The sequence below is a fragment of the Gossypium arboreum genome, chromosome 1, assembly GCF_025698485.1.
Source record: "Gossypium arboreum isolate Shixiya-1 chromosome 1, ASM2569848v2, whole genome shotgun sequence".
Classification (NCBI taxonomy): Eukaryota; Viridiplantae; Streptophyta; class Magnoliopsida; order Malvales; family Malvaceae; genus Gossypium; species Gossypium arboreum.
In genome coordinates, this window is record NC_069070.1 from 63,867,281 (window position 1) to 63,883,968 (window position 16,688).

Sequence of the window (16,688 nt, forward strand, 5' to 3'; positions counted from 1 at the left end):
AAAAGAAATTTAAGGGATTATGACTTAGCAAGTCTGGATATGGTCTAAGAAAGTATAGAAAGACCAATAATTATAGCTAATAATTTCGAGATAAAATCAATTATGATTCAAATGATCCAAAACAATACACAGTTTAGGGGCACTATGACAGAGGATCCTAATCAACATTTAAAATGGTTACTTCAACTCTGTGATACTTTTAAGTATAACAGGTTTCCTGATGATGCTATTTGTCTTTGGTTGTTTCCCTTCTCCTTGATTCATAATGCTTGTTCTTGGTTAGACTAGCTGGCACCAAGGTCTATCACATATGGGATGAACTCACTGGAAAGTTCTTACAAATTTTTTTCTCAATCAGCAAAGTAGTACAACTAAGAAGAGAGACTGTTATTTTTAGATAGATGAATGGTGAAACCTTCTATGAGGCATGGGAAAAGTTCAAAATGTTGATTCAAAAATGTCTGCACCACAAATTTCCTAATTGGATGCAACTGCAGGTGTTTTACAATTGGTTGGGTGCAAATGCATGATTTGAATTAGACAAAGCAGCAGCAGGAGCCTTTATGAATAGAATGTACAAGGATGCGTATGAGATCATCGAGAATATGGCACTAAACTCTTGCCAGTGGCCAATTGATCGATTCACATATGGTCAGAAAAGTGCTACGGCAAAAGCTACCCAAGAGGGTGATACGTATCAATAGTTAGTGGATAGACTTAACCATATCAAACCAGCTTCTACATCATCTATGCATGAGGAAGATAAACTGATCTTCCACTATATCAACAACCTGGCTGAGGATGTGAATTACGTTGAAAACAGGGGTGGGAACCCTTATTCAAATACATATAATCCATGGTGGAGAGATCACCCGAATTTGAGCTAGGGAGGAATAATTTAAATCATGTTAAACACACTAATTACCAACCTCCTTATTTGCAAAAATCTCAAGACAAGGTCAACCCAAATAACCATAGTGGATGTGGTTAATGGTTGGACAGAAATGAGGGAGAAATGCATTCAATGAGATATGATTTCAAACAGGTGCAGTCTGAGTTCACCAATTTAACAAGAACATTGACTAAACTCGAAGACCAAATGATCCAATTGATGAGCATGATGGGTGACATGAAAAGACAAATTCGCACAGGTATTCCCAGCAACACGGAAGAGAATCCAAGGAAAGAAGGTAAGGAGCATGTGAAAGCAATTGCACTCCGATCGGACAAAGTACTATATAGCTTAGAAACCACTACTCTAGAGACAATCGTGGACAATAATGACAATCCTTAAGAGGTATCCCTAGAAGTAGAAAATGAGCTAGGATTCAAAGGAGGTAATCATATCATCAGTAGAGACGAAAAAGAAAGTAAATAAAAATTCTACGGGGATAAAAATCTCATTCCCTTCAAGACTAGAAGAAAAACAAAAGTGGGATGAGGATGAATCTATAAGTTTCCTAAACCTATTTAAAGTATTGAATGTTAACCTACCTTTAATTGAGTTAATTGAAAAAGTTTCAAAGTACACTAAATTTTTAAAGGATGTGATGGCTAGGCGTAAGAAAATTAAGGTAGAAGAACATATTACACTAAATGCCTCCTATAAAGTAATTATTTCAAGATAGGTACCACAAAAATTGAAAGACTCGAGGAGTTTTACTATTCTAATAGAGGTAGGAAGTATTCATTTTAGTAGAACTCTATACGATCTAGGAGCTACTTTTAATTTAATGCCTCTATCAATTTTTGAAAAAAATCGATTATGGGATCTAAAAACTACTCAAATAACATTGCAGTTGGATGAAAAGTATTCAGTACGACCAAAAGGAGTATTGGAAGATTTGTTAGTCAAAGTGTGATGTTTTATTATCCCCACAGATTTTGTGGTACTTGATTTTGAAAAAGATTGTGAGATACAGATCTTATTAGGAAAACCTTTTTTAGCCATTTTGAGATCCATCATTGATTTAGAAAAGAATGAATTAACTATGATAATTAATATGAGACTGAAATTTTTTAATGTGGCCACCAATCAAACGATGAAGATAAGAAGAAGTTAGGGGAACAATGTAAAAAATTATTTATTTCTAACGTCCCATAGTCAAAAGATACGCTTCCTTTCATGCATGCAGAAAGAAAAAACAAGTTTAAGGAAAGGGAAAAATGGGCACAAGTAGAATGGCATGATGGAAGATGGAACAATACCAACAGAACAGGGAAATCCTGCGTCGGTTAATTAATGACACTATTGAATGAATTTGGCAGTAAAACTTAAAAATTGGTTGAAATGTTGTTTAACTTTTGTAAATTATTGTTTATGAAATTAATCACCTAGTTTAGATTTTGACTTTCATTTGGTGTAGGTTCATCTCTAAACCGAAACATCCTTAAAACTTGAAGTTTTCAGCCAAAATAGAGTCAGTTTCGTGACATTGCCTTAGGGAGTTGCGATGTAGAAGAAAGTTTCCTTCAAACCTCTAAATGGTAGGATGTGTCGTGACAACAAACCCCGGTGTTGCGACATAGGTAGCTAGCTAGGGATGTCAAGACACGGAACCCCTATGTGGCGACATTGCTACAATTTTCTACAAGGTCAACACGACCTAGTCATGCAACCTAGCGTAATAATCTTCGTTTAATTCAATTTTTAATCTTTTAAAACCCTATTCTCTAACCTAAGACCATACTTACATCTAATTAAAACACCTCGTAACCCCTAATTCCCCAAACTCTCTCAAATCCTATAAAATCTCTTAAACCCTAAACCTTTAATTTCTTACACTTTTTAATCATATTCAGGGCAACAAGGAATGAAAACATAGTGGGAAAGCAAGTAGTTCAAACAAACTTTGATTAAAGGTTAAGGGTTCCTAAATTCAACATTTTGCTATTCCATTGAATTGTTTGCTTAGTATTGTATTAGAATATCATGCGTCTTAGAAAACTTAGAAGAACAAATGAATTTGAACCATTTACAGATTCAAATCCCCTTAATTTTGCAAACACAGATATTGGGAAATATTTTATGGAACTTCAAGGAAAAGCCTTTATCCAAGAGAGGGGATTCAATCCATTAATAGTTATGGGTAAGGACATATGGCTTTTAGTTAGATATCATAGATGGGAACATTTTTGGATAGTCCTGAAAGAGAATGTTGTGGTTCCCATTGTTGAAGAGTTTTATGTGTCTTTACGGAACCATGAGTCTAGAAATACTGAAGGTCGTATGTGGGCTATGGTACTTGTGTGGGGGAAAGAAGTACGAGTAACGCCTCAAATCATTTGCAATTTTTATAATGCTCCATATTATGAGAATGATTTTATTGATGAAACTGATCTAGAATATAAACAATATTATAAATTTATTGATTGAATATAGGGGTGGATGGAAATATCACGAAGGTACAAATATCCCAGTACCCTTTCATCAAGTGATCATGTTTTGTGAGGCTAAAATGTGGATCCAATTTGTATTCACAAGAATCATTATTGCTTTAAATGTTTCTAACATTAATACTTTTAGAGCTGTGTTACTATATCTTATTTTTTAGAAGATGTAGGTATGTATCGGTAAATGGATTCATCAAAACATGAGGAGATGTATTGGTAGCCAGAAGTTGGGACTCTTCTTTCTCCACCTAGTGACGACATTATGCATAGAGGCGAGTGTACCCATGACATCCACTAAGCAGTCACTAAAATTGTCCAAAACTATTATTGATGACACTTTGTTCCAACAGTATACAGAATTGCGGGCTAAAAAAATAAAGGATCGGAACACGTGACAACAGGAAGTAACGGCTACATTGGCTTCATTGTAAAGGTTGACACGAGCTCAACAAGAAAGTAGTCATCCAAAACTTGATTTGATGATACAACGGATGCAAGATCCAGGACAAATATTCCAAGAATTTGCAAGGAAAAATAACAATTCATGCCCCCAATTATACACCTAACATGTTCAGGCCGGCGAATGCAGAATAAGAAGAAAAAGTGCATGAAAGCGAGGAGGAAAGAGAATACGATGAGAATGATGGGAGTGAGGAGATTGATGGGCAGGATGATTGAAGAATTTTAAGTTTATAAATACCTATTAATTATTGGCTTATTTTAATTTAGATTTTGTAAGAGTAAGATTAATTAATAGAATTTTCATTTTGTTTGTAACATCCCGAATTAGGGTCTAGCCAGAACAGTGGTTTTGAGACAACAAATCTAAAGTAGAAATAATTATATTATGATTATTTGATGATCCATGATATGAATGCATGTTTGTGTAAAATTTTCAGGAAGAAATTTTATTCCTAAAGTGTCCAATTTGAAGTTAGGGACTAAATTGAATAAGTTGTAAAACTTGAGTTCTAGAAGCATTAAGCATGAAATTGCTATGGATTATTAATTAGAGGTCTTTAAATAGTAATTTGACCAAGTTCTAAAATTTTGGACAAAAATAGGCATGCATAGGAAAATTTGAAAGAAAGGCATTAAAGAGCATTTTAGTCATTTGGTTAATAAAAGAATAAAAAAGGAAAAATAAAGAAAACTTTTGCTCATCTTCTCCATGCCATAGCTGAAATTCCAAAGGGATCCATAACTAGGGTTTTCAATCTTTTCAAGCTCAATAGTAAGTACATCCTAGCCCCATTTTTTATGTTCTTTAAGTTTTTGAGATCCTTGAAGCATGATTTAGCTATTTCTACCTTTATTTTAAGCTAGGGTTCATGTTCAAAAAATTACCTATGTGTGACATGCATGTATTTTGATGTTTAATGGAGGAATATGAAAGTTTGATGTGTGTTTAACATCTTTTACTAAGTGATTTTTGATGGAAATGCATGTTGTAACAGCCCGTTTAGACTCTAACCGGAATAGTGGTTTCTGGAACATAAATTCGAATCAAAAAAATATTTTAACATTATTTTTGATGTTTATAATATGTAATTGCTATGTGTGAAAATTTTGTGCGAAATTTTTATTGTTTGTGTGCTTGATTTAATTAAAAGGACTTAATCCGTAAAATGTAAAAGTAGCTAGGTAATTGTTAAAGTGCTACATAGCTATTATTTTTATATTGTGGAGTCCTTAAGATGAAATCATGCGTGGATGATATTAGACATGAAATATATAGTTTGTTATTAATTTTAAAAGGTTAATATGGTAAAAATGCTAATTAATAATGTTATAATAAAACAAAAATTAAAATAGGCACGCAAATGTTCATCTTTTGGCCGAATATAACAAAGAAAAAGAGAAAGAAAAGAGTTCTAAAGGTTCGGCCTTATGTTCTTGAAATTAAGTATGTAATTTGTTTGGTTTGATAATTTTACATTTTTGAGATCGTTGCTGTAACACCCCAAACCTGGCCTAGACGTTATGGCCGAATCTGGCGATGCCACATTGAACTATTTTTTGAAAAGCACAATTTCGTGGAAAAACCCGTTCTATATCAAACCTTTTTGTGACCTTCACGAAAATTTTGGATATCTCGTTCATTTTTAAAGACTCAAGTCATTTTAGCAAAATGTTAATCATATTAGATTGTTATTACATTTTAAAACGTTGTTTGTTGCGGAATCTTTGAAAATATGTTGTGTAAACGTGGTGTTTTGGAAAGCATTTACTATTCTTTTTTGAAAATTCGCGTCCTACTACTAACAGATATGATTCAAAATAAATAAAATCCCAAACTAAAAGTTAAAAATTCAAAAAGGCCTTATTACAAAAACAAATCCCAAATTAAATTTCTCGTAAACAAAAAGGCAAATATGGAAGCATGTGCGGTTGTGTGGCCACCTTCGAGTCCCTCGTAGCACCGGCCTGCCTAAGCCTGGGGATTACTTGTACAGATAAACAGTAGGGTGAGTTTACAAAAACTCAATGTGTAATCCCTTAATGAATAAAAAGTCAATATACAGTATGCATATACAGTCTGGGCCTTAGTCATTCCAGTAACAGTTCAGTTTCAATTAGGGCCTCAGTCCATTACAGTATCAGTATCAGCGTGGGCTTTAGCCCATTTTAGTGACAGTAACAGCACAGTTATGCAATCAAAAATCCTACCCAACCAGCCTCTACACTCCACTCCATCTAGCCCAACACTCCATGTGGGGATAAAATCAACCCACCTATCCCTACCCTCTAAAATAGCACCGGTTGTGACACTAAATAGTATTTGCAGCAAAATTGCCTGTACAATACACTTTTTCCAATCATAATAAACCCATCCTCATACAACATATTATGCGTCATGTCATAATATCATACATGTATGCAATATATATATAATGGCATTGTAATGCCTCAAAATATAGGTACTTATTTTCTGTAACTTGTGTAACGCAATTGCATGTCTGCTTTAGTGGTTAGGTGTCCTGGGAAGTGCCTGGGAAGTCTTGGGTTCAAGTCTGGGCATATGCAAAAACTTTTTTGTAAGAATAAACCCTTGCCTTTAGTTAGTAGTCTTTTAAATTATTGTGGGGAAAGCATGACATAAAGTGCCTACTAAGCTAGGGGTAGAGGCATGTGGAGTGTTGTTTCGGGTCTGAGGTTTGAGCCGTGGCATTGGAAAAGGAGCATATTATTTTGCTACAAGTGACGTGGAAGTGTTTGAGGTGGACTGAAATTGAGGTGTTTGAATGGACTTTGAATTGAGTTGTTAAGAGGGAGTAGACAGCATGGAGGAATTGTAATAGGAAAAAGGGGATCAGGATAGTGATTAGTTGGAGAACTTTGTGGAAATATTTTAGGAGAAAATAAAGGGAGTGTGAAGTCGAGGGAGTCTTGGCGCTGAATGGGGCGTTGTAGGCATCTTTTGGTTTTGATTTTGGTAGGTTTTTGCACTTTTTTCGGTAGTTTTCTTTAGATTTTAGGGACTGTTCTCTTTGGAAGCCATTTAGTGCTAGAAAATTTGGCCATATTTCTTCGTTTGGCTTATTCAGGTTAGTATCTTGGAGTCTATTTTTTTTCTTTTTCCATTTTCCCGAATATCTCACCAACTCCTTTCCATTTTCTCTCTTTCGGTTTGGCAAGTATTCATTGATTCTTCTTCTTCTCTTCCTCCACCCCCTCAATTCTGACCTCTCTTCACTTTGTATTTTGGCTGCATACTGTATCTTTCCCTCTCATTCAATCGTTCTTCCTTTGGCCACATATTGTCAAGTAAGCCTCTGCCCTATTTGTTCTCCTTTCGGCATTTACTTATCTGAGCACCGTTTCCTTTCTTTTTCTTCTTGTAATCACTACATCCCTATTAAGTATTTCAGATCAATTCTCCCTCTTCTACCAATTTCCTTTTCTTAGGCTAATTGGTTTTTTTCCTACGTGTATTAGAGTGGTAAGTCTTTTGGTAAGGGTGAAAGTCTTTGCCTCAATCAGTTGGAAGTTGTTGGTTTGTATTTATGTTTTCTTTTTCTTAAGTTCCTAATATTCAGTCCTATCAAATGGTGTTTAGTAGCTACTAATCGTAACGAGCGGGGTTTATCTCTGGAGTTATAGACTATGTCCGTTTAGAGCAATAAGGTGCAGTTCATCTCAGGAGGGGTTGCGTATCTAGAATCCTAACAGGTGTGTAATCACACTTGTATAATCATAAATCGACAAAATCCAGAAAGGATGACTAATGCTGCTACTCGAGCGTGCGCTCACTCGTGTGGGGAATCGAAAGTACAAAACGTGGTGTTCGATCGTAGAGGCCATCATGAGCGATTTCATGGGCTTAAGCCGTTTTAGGCCATGTTGGGCTGAAATGGGCCATGTGGGCCCATATGGGTTAACCACATGGACGTGTAGAGATTATTGGGCAGGCTATGTAGTCCACACGGCCAAGGCCATTTTTGGGCTTTATAGGCTACACGGGCGTGTGGGCTCACATGGGTCGCATTATGGGTTTTGGGCCATTTATCACTGTTTGACTGTCAAGGTTGCACAGGTCACCCGAGACAACTGTGGACCTACTATTGGGTCGGCAAGTACACTTAGACCCCATATTGATGAGATGAATGTTATACCCCTATGAGGTAAAATGACTGATATACACTTATGATATGTTTGAATGTATTCAAGCATGACATTCTTGCATACACGCATGGTATTATGACATGACATGTTGCATGGGATGGGTTTGATATATTTGGAGGAAGTGTACTATACTAGCAACTCTGCTGCAATCACTGTTTAGTACTGCAACTGGTGCTATATTTTCGAGTGTAGGGATAGGTCGGTTGATTTTATCCCCACATGGAGTGTAGGGCTGGACGGAGTGGAGTGTAGAGGATGGATGGGTAGGATTTTTGATTGCATTACTATTGCTATTACTATATTGGGCTAAGGCCCACACTAATACTGATACTATAATGGGCTACGGCCTTAACTGATATTGGACTTTCACTGAAACGAGCTGAGGTACCAAACTGTATTTGCCTATGGTTTGACTGATTTTTGTAAAGAAATTACACACTGATTTTTTCATAAACTGACCATTCTGCTTTCCTGTGCAAGTAATCCTTAGGCGGGTCGGTGCTGCAAGGGACTCGATGGAGGCCACAAAACTGCTTTTGCTACTGTTTTAAGCTTGAAATCTTTAAGCTTTTTAATTTTGGAATTGTTATGTAATAAGGCCTCTTTAAATTTTTACTTTAATTTGGGGTTTCTTATTTTGATTTATATCTGCTAGCAGTAGGATGTGGGTTTTCAAAAAGATAAATGTTTTCAAAACACCATGCTATTACAACATATTTCAAAAGCTCCTGCAACAAACATTGTTTTTAAAGTGTAATAATAATCTTAAACGATTGATCTTTTGCTAAAACCTACTTAGGTTTTTAACAACGATCAAGATACTAAAAAGTTTTGTAAAAGATCACTACGAGGTTTTTAGTATAGTACGGACTTCTCAAATAGAACGATGGGTTCCAAAACACACTTCAATGTGACATTGTAGATTCAACCATAACGTCTAGGCCGGGTGTGGGATGTTACTTTTATTGGTATCAGAGCCAGATTACAAAACTCAACTATGGATTTGGGTTTCTTTTAAAACTTGGAATTTCAAAAAAGAATTATTTTAAAGAAATACTTGGAAATGTTTTACTGAAGGTGTTGTATATCGAGTCTCCGGCGCTGATTCTGTAAGTTCTCTGAAATTACTATATGCTTAAATTGAAATGTTGAGACTATTGTAGGCAATAGACTGTACTGAAATACTTTGTTTAGGGTAACCTAAAACTGTAGTAAGACTGCGATCTAAGAAATAAAACTCTGAATTACTGATAATATTTTCCATAACATATCCTGTAATAAACACTGGAACTGTAAACTGATACATAAGATTTATAATTCAGATAATACGCAAATCGATATGAGAACCAGAGCTACTCATGGAAGGGGTAAAAGAGGCTGCGACGGAGGCCGTTGAGGTGCTCAGGCTGGGTCGTCGGCATCGAGCCATATGCCTATCAATAAAGCTAGAGAGGCACTGACTTCACCTGTGACTGAGACTGGGTCATACGATCGTGTAGTTGGGGATGACACATTGTCCCAAGCTATGTTATGAATTTTGGAAAGGATCGTTGGGCCTAATATTAGTACTGTGTGTCGTGGGTCGGTGACGAAACGACTCAGGTCTAATGGGGCTAAGATCTGTAGGCGTACCGCTGGAGTTGCCCCTAATGTGGCCGAATATTGGATTAAGGCCACAAAGAGGATCATGGATGACCTCGACTGCACCCTGGAGCAAAAATTAAAAGGTGCAGTGTCGTTGCTACGAGCTGAAGCCTATCAGTGGTGGCTTACAGTGAAAGAGGGTACTCAGCCTGACCGGCTGACTTTGGAATTTTTCAAAACTGTATTCCAAGAGAAATACGTGGGCACTAATTATGTGGATACCCGAAGGAGAGAGTTTCTAAATTTGACTTAAGGGGATAAATTAGTGGCTGAATAAGAGTCTGAATTTTTGTGACTTAGCCGCTATGCGCGTGGGATGGTGGCAACTGAGTATGAGCGTTGTGTTCATTTTGAAGATAGCCTCAGAGATAATCTATGAGTTTTGATAGCTCCACAAAGGGAGCGAGATTTTGCTGTGTTAGTGGAAAAGGCGAAGATCGCTGAGGATGTGAAGCGTGCTGAGCGCTAGAATCTTGAGAAGGACAGGGGAAGGAACAAGAGGGTTTGGGAGCCCTCAAGTTCAGTTGTGGGGCTTAAGAAAAAGGCCAAATTTGATGGGTCGGCCAGAGTTGGGGCTCTTGTTGCTGCTACTGGACCGCAGCCTTATGCTAATTACGGGAGACACCATCAGGGCGAGTGGTGGAAAAGGTTAGGGGAATGTTTGAGGTGCAGATCTATGGAGCACCGTATCAGAGATTGTCCACGGAGGCCCGATCAGATGCAAGCTACTGGTATGGGTACTGTTCAGCTGTCGAGAGGTGTTCAGCAGCCACCGAGAGGTCATGGTCAGGTCAAGGGTGGAAATGGTATGGGCCGTGGTCGTGGAGCATCGGGCAGAGGTACTGGTCATACTAAGGTAAGGCAGCTGGCACTAGTTTATACTGCACGTCGCCGAGAGGATGGAGATGCCCAAAATGTTATTACGGGTACATTCTTTATCCATAATGTACCTTATACTGCATTGATTGATGTTGGGTCTATACATTCTTATATAGCCTACATTGTGTCTGAGACTTTGGGTATATCGGTTGAAAGCATTATGAGTAAGGTTACTGTGTTGAGTCCATTAGGGCAGTCAGTGAGAGTGAATAAACTGTTTAAGGATGTACCTTTAGATGTCCAAGGAGTGATCTTTTTAGTGGATTTAATAGAACTATCTTTTGGATAATTTGACTTAATATTGGGCATGGACTGGCTGGTTAAGCATGAGGTGATTTTGGACTATGCAGCAAAATAGTTGGTACTAAAAACTACAAAGGGTGATGAGGTAGTTGTGATTGGGGAGCGTCAGAATTATCTGTCAAATGTGATTTTTGCGCTGAGGGCCGAGAAACTAGTTCTTAAGGGTTGTGAGGTGTATCTAGCCTACATTGGTGTTACAGATTCTGAGGTTTCTTCGGGTAAAAAGATCAGAATGGTTAAGGAATTTTCAGATGTTTTTCCCGATGAGCTACTTAGGTTACCTCTAAACCGTGAAGTTGAGTTTGGGATTGAGCTCCTGCCTGGTACAGCTCTGGTGTCTATCACCCCTTATCAAATGGCACCGAAGGAGCTTGTGGAGCTTAAAGCTCAAGTTGAAGAATTACTAGATCGAGGGCTCATCCAGCCTAGTGTGTGTCCGTGGGGAGCACCAGTCTTATTTGTGAAGAAGAAGGATGGATCCATGCGAATGTGCATCGACTACCGGCAACTGAATAAATTGAATATTAAGAATAAGTACCCCTACTGAGGATAGACAATCTATTCGACCAATTCCGAGGAGCTTCAGTTTTCTCTAAGATTAACCTCCGATCGGGGTATCATCAACTGAGAGTCAAAGAGGCTGATGTTTACAAGACTGCATTTAGGACTTGTTATGGTCATTACGATTTCCTAGTAATGTTGTTTGGACTGACGAATGCCCCGACGACTTTTATGGATCTGATAAACCGAGTGTTCCATCCCTATCTGGATTACTTCATAGTGGTGTTTATGATGACATTCTAGTGTATTCGAGAACTGAAGATGATCACAATGCACATCTCCTAGTTGTTCTGCAGATTCTGAGGGAGAAGAAATTGTATGCTAAGTTTAGTAAATGCGAGTTTTGGTTATGAGAGGTAACATTTCTAGGCCATGTGGTAACTACTGAGGGGATTAGAGTTGATCCTTGGAAAATTGAAGCTATTCTAGATTGGAAACAGCCTAAATCGATATCTGAGATTCGAAGTTTTTTAGGTTTGGCAAGGTGTTATAAACATTTTGTGGAGGGGTTTTCGTTAATTGCTGCACCTCTGACTATGTTGTTGCGTAAAGGGGTATCGTTTAACTGGATTGATGTGTAGCAGAAAAGTTTTGAGAGGCTTAAAAAGGTTTTGATGGAGGCCCCTATCTTGATTCAGCCAGAGTCTAGGAAAGAGTTTACTGTCTACAGCGATGGATCACATGTTGGTTTAGATTGTGTGTTCATGCAAGAAGGTAAGGTGGTGGCTTATGCGTCTCATCAGCTTAAGACGCAAGAGGCGAACTATCTGACACATGACTTAGAGTTAGTTGCGGTGGTGTTTGCACTAAAAATTTAGATACATTACTTGTATAGTGAGAAGTGTATCATTTACATGGATCACAAGAGCCTTAAGTATCTCCTTACTCTTAAGGAGTTAAACCTTAGGCAGTGTAGATGGATTGATCTACTTAAGGATTATGACTGTTCGATTGAATACCATCTAGGTAAGGCTAATGTGGTGGCCGACGCACTGAGCCATAGGGCTGTGACTGATCTAAGGGTGATGTTTACTCGTCTCAACTTATTTGATGATGGTAGTCTGTTTGCTGAACTTCAGGTTAAACCGATGTGGATTGAATAGATTAAGGGTAAATAATGGGAGGATGAGTCTTTGGGTCCTCGTTTTCGATAGATAGAGAGTGAGGAAGCTTCAGATTTTGGACTGAATAGCAAAGGGTTACTTTGTTTCTGTGGGAGAGTCTGTGTACCGAAGGATATTGATTTGAGGCAGTTGATACTGCAGGAGGCGCATAGTAGTCCTTAGGCTATGCATTCTGGCGGAATAAGATGAACTGAGACCTTCGTGAGTTATATTGGTGGCAAGGTCTTAAACATGAAGTTATCGACTTCGTGAGTAAATGCCTTATTTGTCAGTAGGTTAAGGCTGAACACCAGTTACATTCAGGGTTACTTTAGCCTGTTAAGATTTCGTAGTGGAAGTGGGAGAGAGTGACTATGGACTTCGTTAGTGGGATGCCCTTAATACCGACTAAGAAGGATTCAGTGTGACAGACCTAATTTGACCCTAGTCGGAATGTGGTTTCGGGACCACAAAACCGAGTCATAAAATTTAGTTAAAATTTTATTTGCATACCTTATATGTGTGGTAGTACTTGTATAAAAATTTGATGTTTTAATTTTTATCTTAGGAATGTGAATCTTGCTTGAAAGGATTTAGTTGAGAGACTTAGAAAATTTTGATAGGTAAATAAGTAAGGACCAAATAGTATTGAAATATGAAAATTTGGGTTTGCATGTCAAAATGCCCAAATTATGTTGAGTGGCCGCCAAGCATGGCTTCATTCTTCCAAGATTATGTTGTTTATTATTTAATATTGGTAAGTAATTAAAATAAAGGAGAAATAAAGATTAATAATAAGAAAATGAACAAAAAAAGGGTGTGTTCATCCTTGCTATCCTTTAATGAAAAACCAAGTAAAAGAAAGAGAGAAAAGCTTTGGAGGAGTTCGCCATACTTGTATCTAGGTGGAGGTATGTTGAAGTTATTCCTTTAAATTCATGTATATTTTGGTTGTTAGTTTGAATTGTATCTATCCCATGGTTGGATTTGGGGTTGTTGGAGAGTTGGGATTTGACAAAGAAGCTTAAAAATTTTAGTTGATACCTTGATGCTATTAACATGTTAGTTATATGGATGTGCTAAGTTGCTTGTTATGTTAGCATGAAAGTTGAAGTTGTTAAGTCATTTTGTTGGAGGTGCCGAATTTAGGACTAAGAAGAGAATGAGTATTCGGCTAACATAGTTGAAAGGGGATGTTGCCGATTTTTAGATTTAGATTATGGGAGTGGCTATAATGGGCATTAAGATGTTGAACTTAAGAAATGTAGTCACATGTGGATTTATATGATATTACAAATAGAGGTGAAGCTATGCTAGATTGGGAAAAAGTCGATCAAGTGTGCATGAGAAGAATTTAGGTGTTTAGATGATGTTATAGATGACATTGTACATGTATATATATATTCGGCCATCAAAGTGAGTATGTAGGTGATGTTGAATCAAAATTTTGGTGCACATTCGGTTATGTATATATATATATATACATAAGTATGCCCATTCGTGATGTTACCTTTAATTATGTGTATAATCGACTTAATGGGTAATTAGTAAGAGTGGTTGCCGAATATACAAACATACATATGCATGTGTAATTGAATTATAAATGTTTAGCAAGATGATTAAACTAGTTAATTTATTTATTAAGCCCGGAAGTTAAAGAAGGGAATCAAGCAAGGGCAAAGCCAAGGACATCGAGTAGCCGGTCGGAACCGTCATACCCAACACAAGGTAAGTCCTTAAGCACTTTTTGTGAGAACTCCTTGGATAGATATTTTTCAGAGTGATTCTCCTACTTATTAATATGACCATATGTACAATTTGAGTTAAGTAAATTGCTTTACCATGATGAAACAACATAGGGCACTATGTGTGCAAAATTATGTGGCACTATGTGTGCCGATTGGGAGGTTGAAGCATGAGGGAATCTCAAATGCACTATGTGTGTGATTTACTATGGCACTATGTGTGCGATTTACTATGGCACTATGTGTGCAACATTGGGTTGTTGATATAAATTGTGCATGAACGAGGTAAGTGATTGAGCTACTAACTAAATATCAAAATTGAGGTTGTGCGGTGTATGCATAAATTTATCTAGTGCATCGTTGTTCCAAACTTGAGGAAATGGATCTAAATCGATTGGGCTGACTTGGCATTTGATTTGATTGAAGGACTTGGCATGAGATTGAACCAAAAATTTAAGAAATTGTAACATAGTTTGTTATGGTTGGAAAAAATTGATTTTGTATTATTTGTTTTTCACTTATGATTATTATTGTTGGACGGTAGAGTAGTGCTTATGACTTACTGAGTTATATACTCACTCGGTGTTTGCTTGTCACCTACTTTAGGTTTCTTGGACTTGTCTTTTTGCGTGCTCGGGACTGTCATCGAAGTCATCACATCGGCTAGCAACTTTTGGTATCTTCTTTTTAGTCGGTCTAGGAGAACATTTCGGCATGTATAGGCTAATATGTTTTGTTGAAATTTGGTATGTAAACTTTTAGCCATGCGAAAATGGCATAAATGTTCGGTTGGATTTGGTTCTATAATGTTAGGTCGCAAGTCTTGGTAATTCGATTTTTATGCCATATGTCATGGTTGATTATTTATGGTGTTAAAATTCATGATATGGCAATAGTGTAGTAGGGAGATGTTTGACAATGATTAGCCTTTGGCATGGCTAGTCATGATCATAATTTGTGATATGTATGATGAATTACTAGTTAGATCAAGGAGAAATCACGAAATAGGCATAGTTGCTTTAGTAACAGATGCTGGCAGCAGCAGTAACGTAAGATTGAAAAATCATTAAAAATAGTAGAAATGGAATTAAATAATGAATAAATTATGTAATCGAAGCTCGATGAGTCTATTTTCATATAGAAGAAACGAAACAACCATATGAGCTGTATGTTAGGAGATAATTAAACTCTTGTGAAACAGGGCCAGAGCGATTTCTGGATCCCCTGTCCCGACTTTAGAAATTCACCCTAAATTAATCAGAGACAATTAGAAGTCATTCTTTATATGTATAGATTCCCTTTTGAGTCTAGTTTCATTAGAAACCAACGGCATATGTATTGGAGCTCTGTAAAGGGAGATATCTAAGTCGTAATGCACAAGGGTCAGAGTAGTCAAACCCAGGAACAGGGACGAATTCAACCAATAAACTGTACCAATTGGCCCAGCCAAAAATTCTACAAAAATTCTACCATATATATATATGAGTCTAGTTCCGAGGAAAATTTACGGAACTGGATTTCGAGTTTCAGAACTCAAGATATGCTTTTTAATGCGACTCGTACGCAGATTGGCAGCTTGTCTGGGAAATTTCTAATAAGTGGTTTGAAGTCTGTTAACACCTCGTGTTCGACTCCGGCGATGGTCTCGGGTTCGGGGTGTTACAATTTAATTGGTATCAAAGCTATGGTTTAGTCGGTTCTAGGACTACCATAGCACGTATGGGTCTAGCTATACATGCCTTAATGTTAATGTTTAAACGTGTGATGACTTCTGACGGTTAAAATTTTTGTTTTGATTAGTAAATGGATTCCGGTGTAGAGAGAACCTTGGCGGATGACGTTGAAAGTGTAGCGGCTGCTCCTGCACAAGGGACGCCGCCTGTTGAACCTCGGCCATCTGCGAATAATCAAGGTGAGGGGCTAAACAAGCCTTCTTTACCATGATGAATGAGTGGGTCGCATAATATGCCCGAACCAATCCGGCTGTCCAACAATTCCGAATTTGAATAATCCACCCCAAGAGCCCGTAATGCCATCGCCATCGATCCTGTAAGGCTGAGTAAGCCACCAGAGACTTGATTAGGAAGCGCGGGCTGAGGAGTTCAGGCCATAGTTACCGATGATGCCGAAAGGGACGAGTTCTAGCTTGATAACACCATTCGGTGTTTGATGAACTATCATGCACACCGATGAATGTCTAAAGTGTGCTATATCCTTGTTATGGACTCACCTACTATTGGTGGAGGACCTTGATTTCCATAGTCCCAAACGAACGAAGTTACTTGGGATTTCTTTCAAACGAATTTCAAAGAAGTATATTAGTCAACGGTTCATCGATAAAAATGTAAGGAATTCTTGGAACTCAAGCAAGGCCGTATGACAGTATCTGAATAGGAACATGAGTTCGTAAGACTCAGTCGGTATGCCCGGGAGT

At 37.6% G+C, this 16,688-nt stretch overlaps 1 non-coding gene across 1 annotated transcript; it reads right to left on the bottom strand.

Annotated features, from left to right (window-relative positions):
* Window positions 1–369: 369 nt before the first annotated feature.
* On the bottom strand, window positions 370–475 carry LOC128282176 (small nucleolar RNA R71). The gene has a single exon (XR_008272410.1). It is a non-coding gene; the product is annotated as a small nucleolar RNA R71 (small nucleolar RNA).
* Between the last annotated feature and the right edge of the window lie 16,213 nt (window positions 476–16,688).